Source organism: Neoarius graeffei, chromosome 1 (assembly GCF_027579695.1).
Source record: "Neoarius graeffei isolate fNeoGra1 chromosome 1, fNeoGra1.pri, whole genome shotgun sequence".
NCBI lineage: Eukaryota > Metazoa > Chordata > Actinopteri > Siluriformes > Ariidae > Neoarius > Neoarius graeffei.
The window spans coordinates 24527062-24541482 of NC_083569.1; positions in this window are offsets into that span (position 1 = coordinate 24527062).

A 14421-nucleotide genomic window follows, 5' to 3' on the forward strand; every position below is an offset into this window, starting at 1 on the left:
CTTGTGTAAAACGCCAGGTACCATCGGGTTTAGGTACTGGATTGACAGGTGTATTGTGCGAGCTGGTGCACGATCTCACCACGCTTTGCTCGAGAAGAGACTGTAGGATGACATCGATCCAGAGAGAGAGGTACTGCTTAACATAAACAGGATGCACATGAATATTGAATCATATTTTGTTTAGTTTCATGTCAATTTAAGTTCCAGGTTGCAGTGCAACAAAATGCGGAAAGGTTCAAGGACAATGAATACTTATACAAGCCAATGTATCATAATCATGATAATTTATGATGTTTTTTTTCTTAATGGTTAAATAAAGATAAACCCAAGTCTCCGATTTATAAACACCACTGGAAGGAAAAAATTTTTCTCCTTTTTTTTTCTCAACATTCTTCAAGTAAACGTTTGTTAACTCTGTTTCTTGCTGAAAAAAATTATGGTTAACTAAATACATTAAAGGCCTATCCATTCCATATCATCTGTGGTTTTTAAAGGCAAAAGTATGTAGGTTTAAAACTCAGCAAACAGTTAATCAGAACATTTCATATCAATAGTTCGAAATTAGAAGGAACATGTTTAAGCTTAGCCTCATAAGGAGCAATAAGTTTAAAGAAAGAAATATAAAACAGAGCAAATTGAAATGACAAACAATTTCACTGAATGTAATTTGAATAAAATTGAATAGCTGATAAGCACTCTTTGTTGGATTCAATATGTGACAGAGACTCAAAATACATTTTTAATTCAATTAAAAATAATGGGAATGAGAATCGGTTATCTTGGACATTTTGACTTTATGTATATGGAATTTACCTAGTAATATAAAGAGATTACTTATTAAATTTCTTATTGTGTGAGAAAGTCTCATCATCTCTAGCCGCTTTATCCTTCTACAGGGTCGCAGGCAAGCTGGAGCCTATCCCAGCTGACTACGGGCGAAAGGCGGGGTACACCCTGGACAAGTCGCCAGGTCATCACAGGGCTGACACATAGACACAGACAACCATTCACACTCACATTCACACCTACGGTCAATTTAGAGTCACCAGTTAACCTAACCTGCATGTCTTTGGACTGTGGGGGAAACCGGAGCACCCGGAGGAAACCCACGCGGGTGTGAGAAAGTGCCAAAAATAATGATTTTCTCTGCCCATTGCAGATTTCTGTGTGTCCTTGTCTGCTGTTCTTGCATGGGTTGGTTGTTTATATTATAGCTATCTGTAACAGTCTGGGAGTCTCATCTCAATGTTGACTGAGAAAAGAGACAGAGCATATTGCTACGGAACAATTATTCAAAATATTATATTTATAATACGACGACAGTTATTCAAAAAATGTCAAAAATGAAGTAAAGAGCAGGTTAGCTCGCTGTTGATCGAACTGCATGTTTCCCAGACAAGACAAGTCCACATTTCGCTAAAACGCGTTAGAAACAGGAGTATATAGGATATTTAAAGGTTAGAATTACATATGATTAATAAAAATACCACTACACGATCAGTTTTAAAATGTTTTAGATCAACATTAAACATTAGGTTAAACATTAAACTTTTCGGCATTTCCATTCACAAGTAGGGTAAATATATTTGATGCCTTTTATTACACCTTTTCCATATCTGTTCTCTCCCATCTAGTGCGCATGCCTAGCTCACAAGCATTATGGGAACTGGAGTTCTAATGTTATTAACACATAATCATCACAATTTTGCCGTCACATACTTCTGTCTTAGTTTTAACTACTTCGTATTCATCGTTTATAAGATCTAGACATGAAACTGCATTAATCGATGCACTATTAATTATTAAAACACATTAATAGTCTTGTAGACTGCTCGCGGACCACTCGTGAATTTCCAGTTACAAGTTTCGGACTATCGACACACAATGAATATAAAATACAGATGATCTACTCACCAAACGCTGAAACTAATTGATTAAGAAGCAAATTTTCTCTGTTGAGGGAAGAGGATCTCTTCTCTCCTCCCGTAACAGTGATGAGATTCACAAACGATTCGGATCTTTTTCGGGACGAAACTTAAAAATGACTCGATCGAGCGAATCGATACAGAAGCATGGACTGCATTTGTTTGAGTTCATGCACACGTAATGGTTTGAGGAAAGTTCATCCTTTAATTTCATGCAGCATGAAAGTGTGATTATTGTTTACAATTTAAAAGCAGGAATACAAATAAGGTTTCCGTAGTTTCTGAGTCAAGAATCAAGTAAATTGATTCACACGCATGCGAGGTTGTTCTAAAGAATCGATTCAGTGAAGCTTTCGTTGAGATCATAATGAATATACAGAATGTCCGGATTTAATACGGATTTGATTCAATAAACATAGTATACGGGCGTACAAATAAAGTTATACGGATTCTTTTTAACAAAAAAAACCTTCACTATTTATTTAGAGCTATAATAAATTCCCACGATGATAAAAGAGCACATTTACACTTTGTTTTTTTTTTTGTCAAACATTGAAGCCTTGTATTCATTCTTAAAGTTTATTGTTATTAATATTGAATAAAAAGTAACCGGGATATATCATTGTTAATTATCATTCAAATTTTAGGTAAATTATTTTAATTTGCATCTTATAAGGATTTTATAAGGGAAATACGGATTTTGGAAGTTGGTTATACAGGTTTGATTGACCAAAGGTTTGACATTTATGCACACCAGGAACACAGTTCTGACTGTTCATGTCCAGAGTACTGATTTGTTGTTTCATTATTTTGTGCATATCCAGTAATGCCTTATCTACAGTGGTGCTTGAAAGTTTGTGAACCCTTTAGAATTTTCTATATTTCTGCATAAATATGACCTAAAACGTCATCAGATTTCCACACAAGTCCTAAAAGTAGATAAAGAGAACCCAGTTAAACAAATGAGACAAAAATATTATACTTGGTCATTTATTTATTGAGGAAAATGATCCAACATTACATATCTGTGAGTGGCAAAAGTATGTGAACCTTTGCTTTCAATATCTGGTGTGACCCCCATGTGCAGCAATAACTGCAACTAAACGTTTCCGGTAACTGTTGATCAGTCCTGCACACTGGCTTGGAGGAATTTGAGCCCATTCGTCCGTACAGAACAGCTTCAACTCTGGGATGTTGGTGGGTTTCCTCACATGAACTGCTCACTTCAGGTCCTTCCATAACATTTCGATTGGATTAAGGTCAGGACTTTGACTTGGCCATTCCAAAACATTAACTTTATTCTTCTTTAACCATTCTTTGGTAGAACGACTTGTGTGCTTAGGGTCGTTGTCTTGCTGCATGACCCACCTTCTCTTGATATTCAGTTCATGGACAGATGTCCTGACATTTTCCTTTAGAACTTGCTGGTATAATTCAGAATTCATTGTTCCATCAATAATGTCAAGCCGTCCTGGCCCAGATGCAGCAAAACAGGCCCAAACCATGACACTATCACCACCATGTTTCACAGATGGGATAAGGTTCTTATGCTGGAATGCAGTGTTTTCCTTTCTCCAAACATACCGCTTCTCATTTAAACCAAAAAGTTCTATTTTGGTCTCATCCATCCACAAAACATTTTTCCAATAGCCTTCTGGCTTGTCCACGTGATCTTTAGCAAACTGCAGACAAGCAGCAATGTTCTTTTTGGAGAGCAGTAGCTTTCTCCTTGCAACCCTGCCATGCACACCATTGTTGTTCAGTGTTCTCCTGATAGTGGACTCATGAACATTAACATTAGCCAATGTGAGAGAGGCCTTTAGTTGCTTAGAAGTTACCCTGGGATCCTTTGTGACCGCGCCGACTATTACACGCCTTGCTCTTGGAGTGATCTTTGTTGGTTGACCACTCCTGGGGAGGGTAACAATAGTCTTGAATTTCCTCCATTTGTACACAATCTGTCTGACTGTGGATTGGTGGAGTCCAAACTCTTTAGAGATGGTTTTGTAACCTTTTCCAGCCTGATGAGCATCAACAACGCTTTTTCTGAGGTCCTCAGAAATCTCCTTTGTTCTTGCCATGATACACTTCCACAAACGTGTGTTGTGAAGATCAGACTTTGATAGATCCCTGTTCTTTAAATAAAACAGGGGGCCCACTCACACCTGATTGTCATCCCATTGATTGAAAACACCTGACTCTAATTTCACCTTCAAATTAACTGCTAATTCTAGAGGTTCACATACTTTTGCCACTCACAGATATGTAATATTGGATCATTTTCCTCAATAAATAAATGACCAAGTATAATATTTTTGTCTCATTTGTTTAACTGGGTTCTCTTTATCTACTTTTAGAAGTTGTGTGAAAATCTGATGATGTTTTAGGTCATATTTATGCAGAAATTCAGAAAATTCTAAAGGGTTCACAAACTTTCAAGCACCACTGTAAATGCTGAAACAACAAAAGATACATTATACAGCTACTAGAGATTGCAAATACCTGAATGAGGATAAATCAAAACTGAGCCGGCCAAATTGTCTAGAATTTGTGTAGAATGCTAAACCACAGCAATTCATCCAATCCCGTGGGTTTTTTCTCGGGGTCCGGGGACCTTAATACAATACAATTTTCCCCCCATTGTGGCACGAAGGAATCAGTCCTGAGATTAATTAGGGTAATTATTATGGGTTTAACATAAAAAGCGCGTTCTTCCCATGACAGCTCCTTCACTTCACGAGGATCACCTTCCCGTAAACAAATTGCGAGGATAGCCTTCCCGTGCTTTTACACGAGGTTTAATCAATCTTCCCGTGGCTCTTCCACGAGGTTCACCAAAAAACATCCTGTAAACAAAAGTCTACGAGGTTCAACAAAATAAAAACATCCCATGCCTATACATGAGGATTACCAATAACATAACCAAAATAATAAACAACTGGGTTTTTTTCTGATACTACCAACCAGGCAGAAGTCCCCCCCAACTAATCAATTAAAAGAGACCCCTTACCTGATTGGAAGTGTCCCACTTCTGACACCAAATTCTTAGGGTTCACCCAGTCGGAAATGGTCAACTTACTTCTGGGGACCCCCGCCCTCGTGCCACCCAGAGCTCTGGGGGGGTTAGTCGCAAAGAAAGACAGGAACCCCATGTAGTTCACATCTTTATTCGCAAGTTCCCCCCAATTGGACAAGAACACAGAGGGTTATTATATACGAGTGTTATCTGTGTGTAAATGACATCACTGTTTGATATCTATGTGTATGTGTGCATGAATGTGTGTATGTGTGTGTCTATGGGGGTGTGTGAATGAGTGACATCATTTTGATATCTGTGTCTATGTGTGTGTGTGTGTATGTGTGTGTCACATCTTAATTACATCACTGTTCTGATGGAATGTTCAGGTGTGTGTGTGTGTGTGTGTGTGTGTGTGTGTGTGTGTGTGTGTAAATCATAACATAATGACATATTTCTGATGATATGACATGATAGCAAGGTACCAACAGATTTTAAAGGTCATTGCTTACGTACACCCCTTCAGGTCAGATATAACATAGGGCAATATGTACTTAAGATGGTGATGGAATTTTTCAACAAAGATATGTTATAAGAAAGTAAACAAAAAATAAGAACAAACCTAAACAAAGACAGTCATACGAAACATAAACAAAGAAGTGCTACATCAGGAAGGTCAAACAGGATTCAGGATTAAACTCATAAAGTCTTAACATTAGAATCATAAAGTCTTAACAATCCTAAATTATATTCTGTAATTATAAAACTAACTTAAAACTATAAAACTAACTTAAATCATTGAATGCATCTTAGATCTAACAATTAAATCTAAATCACTGCCATAGTATATGCAATAGTCCAAAATAATAAAGGATCTTAAAAAGCTCTCCCATATACAGTCTTAACACTTTGTGCAGCAATAAGGCTAGTACAAAACTATAAACTATAAAACTAACATGAATCATGGCTTTAAATTTAACTTTAATCCCAAATACACATTGGATATGCAGCTGTGGGTGTGTGTGGCATCATTGCAGACCTTGGCGCCATTCAGACACATCTCTGATCAAAAATACACATTTCATATCAAAATAAACAAAATGTTCCCAAACAATGTCCAGCCGAGACATAAGGTCATTTTAACTGAACAGAAATTAATCCTTAATTTTGTCACAAATATAAATTGCTGCCTTCTTGGTCAAGAATAATACTTATATAAACCTACATAATAATAAAACCTAACAAAACTCATGATGTCATCCTCGTTAGTATAGTGGACAGTATCTCCGCCTGTCATGTGGAAGACCGGGTTTCGATTCCCCGACGGGGAAGCTTTAAAAACTTATTAACTTTTGCAGCAGGGGGATGTAGTGGTTCGCACTGCAAGAAGGTTCCGGGTTTGAGCCCATCGGCTGGTGAGGGCCTTTCTGTGTGGAGTTTGCATGTTCTCCCTGTGTCAGCTCTGGTTAACCCCACAGTTCAAAGTACTTATAGGTTAACATGGGGTGGTGTTGGGCTGAAATGCCCTTGAGCGAGATTCCAGAACCATGGCCTCACTTTATCTTCAGTCAAAAATATTGGTAGGGACACGCCCATGCCGTCCATACCCAGTTCTACACCTATGTTGTTGTTTCTGGAGAAAACCAGAAAATAGGGAAAAAGTTAGGGCAGGCAAAATAACTTCTAGCTGCATGTGGTCCTAGTACAAGTACATCTGTCTTGTCAGAGTTCAGGGTGGTGTAGTGGTTAGCACTGTCCCCTCATAGTAAGAAGGTTCTGGGTTTGAGCCCAGCAGCTGATGAGGGCCTTTCTATGTGGAGTCTGCATATTCTCCCTGTGTTTGCATGGGTTTCCTCCAGGTGCTCCAGTGTCCCCCACAGTTCAAAGACATGCAGTCTTTCGGTTAACATGGGGTGGCCATGAGGTTTGGCTGAAGTGCAGTTAAGCAAAACACCTAATGCCCAACTGCTCCTTGGGTGCTGTAGCATGGCTGCCCACTGCTCTGTGTGTGTGCTCACTTGTGTGTGTTAACTGCATCAGATGGGTTAAATTTCACTGTGTGCTTAAGTCTGTCCTTGAGTGTATGTGTGACAAATAAAGGCTTGGTTTCTTAAGGAGAAGGAAGGTAATAAGCATCCAGTATCTAATTTCCTTCACACATTCCTCAATTTTATTAAACTGGTGTCTCTCATCTGGATTTGCAGAAACATACAACTTTGTGTCATCAGCATAACAAAGAAAAAAGCAGTGGGCCTCAGACAGAACCTTGTGGAACACCAAAATTTATCTTATGGCCCTTTTCCACTACCCTTTTTCAGCTCACTTCAGCTCGCTTCAGCTCACTTCAGCCCGACACGGCTCGCGTTTCGACTACCAAAAACCAGCACGACTCAGCTTGTTTCAGCCCTGCTTAGCCCCTAAAACTCGCACCGTTTTGGAGTGGGGCTGAAGCGAGCCAAGCCGTGCTGAGTGAGGCTGGGGGCGTGAGCAGACACTCCCCTGTGCACTGATTGGTGAGGAGGAGTGTCCTCACATGCCCACACACGCCCCGCGAGCGCGCTGGGATCTGTAAACACCGCAAACCCGGAAGAAGAAGAATTACGAATTACGAGAATTTCTGAAGCCTTATGCGCCTCGCCTCATCTATACGCTCTTGCCAGTATCTGTCCGCGTTGTCGGTGACAACAAGCCACAGCACCAAGACCAGCAACACTAACGACTCCATGTCCTCCATGTTTATTGTTTACTATTCGGGTCGTGAGACTACTGCTTAAAAGATCACTGAATCAGTGACATACAGAGCATCGTGGACGAGTTCGCGGAGCGCAAGGCTCGTCGTATGCCCTTCAAATAATGCGCGCAGTAGGCTATTGATGTTTTATTATGAGCCATGTACAGTATGTCGCCTAATGTTTTTTTGTTTCTGAGTTACATGTTCGTTTGAAGGACTTAATGTACAAAATAACATAGTTGCACCCCGTAGTGTTGAAATTGGTAAACACAGTGCATTCAGTGAGGTTTGCACCGCCCTCCTTTTATTTCTGACTCTTCCTGTCACCGTTGCAACCTCTGAGCGCTCATTCGTATGCCCTTCAAATAATGTGCGCAGTATAGGCTATTGATGTTTTATTATGAGCCATATACAGTATCATAATGTTTTTTGTTTCTGAGTTACATGTTCGTTTGAAGGACTTGATGTACTAAATAACATAGTTGCACCCGGTAGTGTTGAAATTGGTAAACACCGCAGTTGCGGACATTTTGTAGCCTAAAATGATGTTATGATAAGCTTTAATAAAGGGCCCGGTCATTTGCCCCGCCCCCGGCCCGGCTCTGACTTGTTCCGCCACTGTCACTGATGTCACTGTTTGCGCTGCTTAACGACATCACGTGACGTCCACCCACTTTCGCTAACTCCACCCAATGTGTCCACCCACTTCCAGCCAGCACGGTTCAGCGCGGTTGTAGTCGAAATGCAACTCCAACAGCCCCGCTCAGCTCGACTCAGCTCGACTCAGCACGGCACGGCTCAGCCGCGTTTGTAGTGGAAAAGCGGCATTAGTGTGCATAGAAAAATCACCATTTACATCAACAAACTAATAACGATCAGTTTAATAAGACCTGAGCCAGGAGAGGGCTGTTCCCTTGAAATAACATGTTCTCGTCTATCAAGGAGAATGGTATGATCAGTGATGTCAAAGGCTGCACTAAGGTCAAGCAATACAAGCAGGGAGACACAGCCCTGATCAGAGGCCAAAGTGGTGTCACATACAAAGTGGTGTCACACACACCAGAGTGGTGTCCTTTCCTGGGTGAATTCCTCACACGTAGTGTTAGGCTCCAGATCCACAGCAGTCAGGCCAGGATAAAGCACTTACTGAAGACAAATGAATAAATTAAGGGTTGTGCTCAGAAAACCTTATATTAACGAACAGTGTAATATTATCAAATTCAGCAAAGTCAACATAAACACAATTAACAACACAAAGCATCATTAACTACATTATCAGGATTTTAATTAATTACTTTCTTTAATGGATTTGTTGCACCACATAAGCAATATCAGATAAAATGAGGTTTGAGTTTACAATATTGTTAGTTAAGGGACTGATAACACAATCTGTAGGACTCCATCTAATCCTCAGTGGGTGGAGCGAGATGTGTAAGATACAGTTTACACAGTTTCACAGAGACAACACTCCCATTCATATAGACTGCAAGAGACACACTCAGAACAACCATGTTACTCTTCCTCTCTGTTTTCATGGTTGTTATCCATGTTGGTAAGTCATTTAGTATTATTTTAGGTAATTTTATTTGCATAACAAAAGGTTTATTTGAAATGTTGAATGTAGATGTAGGAGGTAACGATACAGACACAGAGACAAATCTGCCATTTATACAAGAGATCCAAACTGACACTCAGGAAAACCGTTATTTATCCAGCTGTTACCACAGCTGTAATTAATATCAATAAGCCTATATTAAACATGACATACAATATACAAATATGTACCATTTTACTGTTCTTAAATTAGTACTATTGAGTGGTTATTAAAGTATATTACAATGTGTTTTCAGCAGAAGCTGTTGATGAACGCATGAAACCAGACAAAACAATCATAACTTCAACTGAAGGCAGCAAAACCACACTGAGCTGCACATATGATGAATCAGCTACCTATCTACACTGGTATCGACAAAAACCTCAGTCAGGACCAGAGTTTCTTCTGATGATTCAAAAATCTACAGAGGTTGTTCCTAATCCTCATGCAGGACTATCCATCAAACTTTATAAAACTGAAAGGAAAGTAGTTTTGGAGCTCTCCTCTGCTTCAGTATCAGACTCCTCACTGTACTACTGCGCCATGCAGCCCACAGTAACAGGAAACCCAGCTACACTGTACAAAAACCCCTTCATATGAGAAAAGTGAATTGTTTTACTTTTTTGTCAGGAGGGGGCGCTATTTAGCTAGTTAGTTCAAATAAATTTCCCTGTTTCAATTTCCAGTCTTTGATGTAGAGTATATTTGACTGTCTGTGCTGATTGTGCTTAAATAATCTTTATAAAAATGTAAAATCACCTTTCTTGTTATTTCTTTAAATACTTCTTAATTTATCCCCAATACCCAAAATGGACCAACAAATATATCCGTTGTTTGTGGACACTTTATTTTTGTTGTTGTTGAATAAGATTGTGTTTATTTATTAGACCAACCATGTCACGTCAGTGCTGAAAATGGGGCCCCTTGTTTCACACATTAGTCACGTTAGTAAAGTTGCAGGTTTTGTTGGTATTATTGTTAAGCGTCTGTCGTGTTTATCTTGTCTTCTGTTTTGTTTCACTGCATGCTCATGTTTATGTTATTGCTCATACTCCTGGTCTTATTTAAAAAAAAATCTGCACTTGCATTACATGACGAACTACTGGAATATTTCACTCATTTATGCATGCTAAACTGTGTTCAAATAAAATGGGTAAGTGAGTGAAAATAAAAAGTAACAGTAACCTTTTACACTGTGAAAAAGAAAACATGGTTTATTCTGTCGAGTTAGTATTCTGAATTGTTCAGACAGGAAAATGAAAAATTATTATGGATGAGGGGTGGCATGGTGGTGTAATGGTTAGCGCTGTCACCTCACAGTAAGAAGGGCTGGGTTCGAGCCCCGTAGCCAATGAGGGCCTTTCTGTGTGGAGTTTGCATGTTGCCCATGTGGGTTTCCTCCGGGTGCTCCGGTTTCCCCCACAGTCCAAAGACATGTAGGTTAGGTTAACTGGTGACTCTAAATTGACCGTAGGTGTGAGTGTGAATGGTTGTCTGTGTCTATGTGTCAGCCCTGTGATGACCTGGCGACTTGTCCAGGGTGTACCCTGCCTTTCGCCCGTAGTCAGCTGGGATAGGCTCCAACTTGCCTGCGACCCTGTAGAACAGGATAAAGCGGCTAGAGATAATGAGATGAGCTTGGGTGGCATGGTGGTGTAGTGGTTAGCGCTGTTGCCTCACAGCAAGAAGTTCTGGGTTCGAGCCCTGTGGTTGGCGAGGGCCCTTCTGTGTGGAGTTTGCATGTTGTCTGTGTGGGTTTCCTCTGGATGCTCTGGTTTTCCCCCAAAGACATGCAAGTTAGGTTAACTTGTGACTCTAAATTGACCATAGGTGTGAATGGTTGTCTATGTGTCAGCCCTGTGATGGCCTGGCGACTTGTCCAGGGTGTACCCTGCCTTTTGCCCGTAGTCAGCTGGGATAGGCTCCAGCTTGCCTGCGACCCTGTAGAACAGGATAAAATGGCTAGACATAATGAGATGAGAACTATAATATTATTTGGTAATGGGCACATAGGAAAGGGTAAAGTTTCTGTCAATATGGTTATCATGCTTGCATGATAAAAACTCGCAAATTTATTTATCTAAATACATGACCTACTCATTCTAAACCTGACGGGCTTCGCCAGAGAAGCTCTCGACCCCAGAGGGTTAAAATACGATGGAAAAAAAAAAAACACTTTGTCAGGGTCCAAAACCTGTAGTATTCTATTTTCTTTGAATGTTAGTGGCATACCTACCCAGCTGATAACAGCATCACATGATGTCATGACAGAATGCACTACTACTCACTGATGAGAGGTGACTTGTCATTCATCGAGAACTTCTGCGATTGGCCAATCACAGGTCATATTACAATGTAATTATTCACCGAGTGTAACGTTTGGAAGAAAATTAGAAGTAGATTAGACCCATATACGTATTTACAATTTTCCATGGGCCATCCGGTTTGGTGCTTTTGAATTACAGACGGACAAATGCGAAAATTACTCGTCAATATCCGCCGGTCCAACCTTATTTCCCACACAGTTATTATGTCAATGCACAAAGTCCCTGTGCCCTGTTAAACTCCAACAGGACTGACCCAGCTCATTTTTCACTCCATTCGTATCATGAAAAAACCTAAGCTAGGACCGACTATTAAAGATAAATTTATACCATTAACTTTTCAGCTCAATCCCACATAACGATTGATTTTGTTAATTTTTTTAAAACCTTATTAATAAGTAAGAAATGGCAGGCATATCTTGGTATCTGCATTACTAAAACTATTTTTTAGTGCGCCCCCCTTAAATCCGTGCCAGTGTGGATGCAGCGGAAGCGCATTTTCCACATCTCGATGGTCTGCTTCACCACATTCCGGGCCTCAGCATGAGTGGTGTTGTATCTCTCCTCTAGTTCATTTTGTGGGTTGCTAAAAGGGGTGAGCAGGAAGGAACAAAAGGGGAGTAACAACTGTCACCAAGTAATCATTCATCTCCAAATTCCCCATTGTTGGCCAAGGTGCAGAGAGAGGAGTTTGTCCATATGAATGAATTGTGTGTGCTGCTAGGGCATTTGGCAACGACATCAGTGATCACACCAGGGGCATCATACACAACCTGCACATTCAGGGCAATATACCCTTTCCTGCACAAAAAGACAGGGTGATCACAGGACGGCAGCTGGATGGGGATCAAGGTGCCATCTGTGGTTCCTATGACCTGAGGAAATCCTGGGTCTGGAAGCTGATGGAAGGCCTGTTTGGTTTCCTGGATCTCCTCCCGCATCCATAGAAACTGGATCAAAGTGTGGCAATGGTGCAGGAGTGCTGCTGTGACTGAATGCACAGCCTTAGACACAGCAGCCACACTGAGGCCATAGCCCTCCCCAATCATCTGCAGGAATCTCCCAGTGTCAGAGCTGTCAGAAGCTGGACTGCTGGGCTGAGGGAAAAGTTATGACAAGGAGCTCGTTACAACTCTCCCCCTATGAGAGCTTCCACACTGCAAAAAGTTGAAAACTGAATTTGAGAAGAAAATTACTTAATGCTAATGAAATTATCTTGCTGCATGGATGGATATTTTTACTTGATACCCCGCCTCTCACCCATAGTCAGCTGGGATAGGCTCCAGCTTGCCTGCGACACTGTAGAACAGGATAAAGCGGCTAGAGATAATGAAATGAAATGGAAAGACATCTTAGAATAAGTTGATTGCAATCTAGAACTAGGTTTAATAATCTCAGAATTGGTGTCTTGTATTCTTCGAATAGGAAATACTAGATTGTTTCAACTATTTTCAATATATTTTCACTGGCTAAGATATCATATTTTGCAGTGCAACGATAGGATTTCAGCTCTGGGTAGCCTGTACCTGTCTTGGATGGCTTCATCACTGTAGAGTGCCAGTGGATTGAGATGAAGTCTTATTTTTGCATTTCATGTGTTTCTCTAGTGTAGCGGTTAGTGCTGTCGCCTCACAGCAAGAAGATCTGGGTTTGAGCCCCATGGCTGGCAAGGGCCTTTCTGCGTGGAGTTTGCATGTTGTCTGTGTGGGTTTCCTGTGGGTGCTCTGGTTTCCCCCAAAGACATGCAGGTTAGGTTAACTGGTGACTCTAAATTCAGTGTGAATGGTTGTCTATGTGTCAGCCCTGTGATGACCTGGTGAGTTATCCAGAGTGTACCCTGCCTTTTGCCCATAGTCAGCTGGGATAGGCTCCAGCTTGCCTGCGACCCTGTAGAACAGGATAAAGTGACTAGAGATAATGAGATGAGATGTGTTTCTGTGACTGAGTTGCAGGATTCACTGGAATGCAGCCATGATTATTTGAACTGTTACCCACAATGCCAAATTAGATAATTGCTTGCCGAATTGAGTTAAATGTGATTAAAGTGTGACAATATCAATGAGATGTTATAATTCCATAACATATTGAAATATATTCGGAATGTTTTCTGTATATTTATTCCATAATTAACTCAATGTACTTGCAGTGTACAAGAAAAATAGTTGAAGACTGGCAGCAGATTCAACACCAGTTTCCCCTATTGATTGTGAGAGTCCCATGCACATTCTGTGTATTTGGCTGTGAGGAGACGCTCTTTGTTGTGAAAGAGTGATCCAGGTCCATCCTCAGTTAAGAGCGAACTAAATTACTACTTTGGCTATGACATTGTTCGGGAAAACCACATTAGGAATTATGGAATTATGGCAGGTAATAGTGACAAATGTGTTTTTCTTGAAAATAATTATTTCTTGAGGAGGGATTTGATTTTCTCTGAATGAATTTATTTCAATTAAAGGTTGGATTTTTCTCATTTACTTCAGTGTGAGATGAAGTTACTTCACCAAACGGTGGATTTTTTTCTCACCCTTTTCACTAATCTTTACAAGGGGTGCCTATAATTGTGGAGCACACTGTATATGAGAGGGTGGAGTTACATCTGGAGACAGCAGAGACAATCTCAAATACACAACAATGACATTTATTTCTAAAGCTAGAGGTCTGAACTAAACACTCAGGATAACAATGTTACTCCTCTTCATGCTTTTATTCACCATTGCTGAAACTGGTAAGCCATATATATATATATATATATATATATATATATATATATATATATATATATATATATATATATATAAAACGTGAAATTTTATGTTTTAAAGGTGTCATTG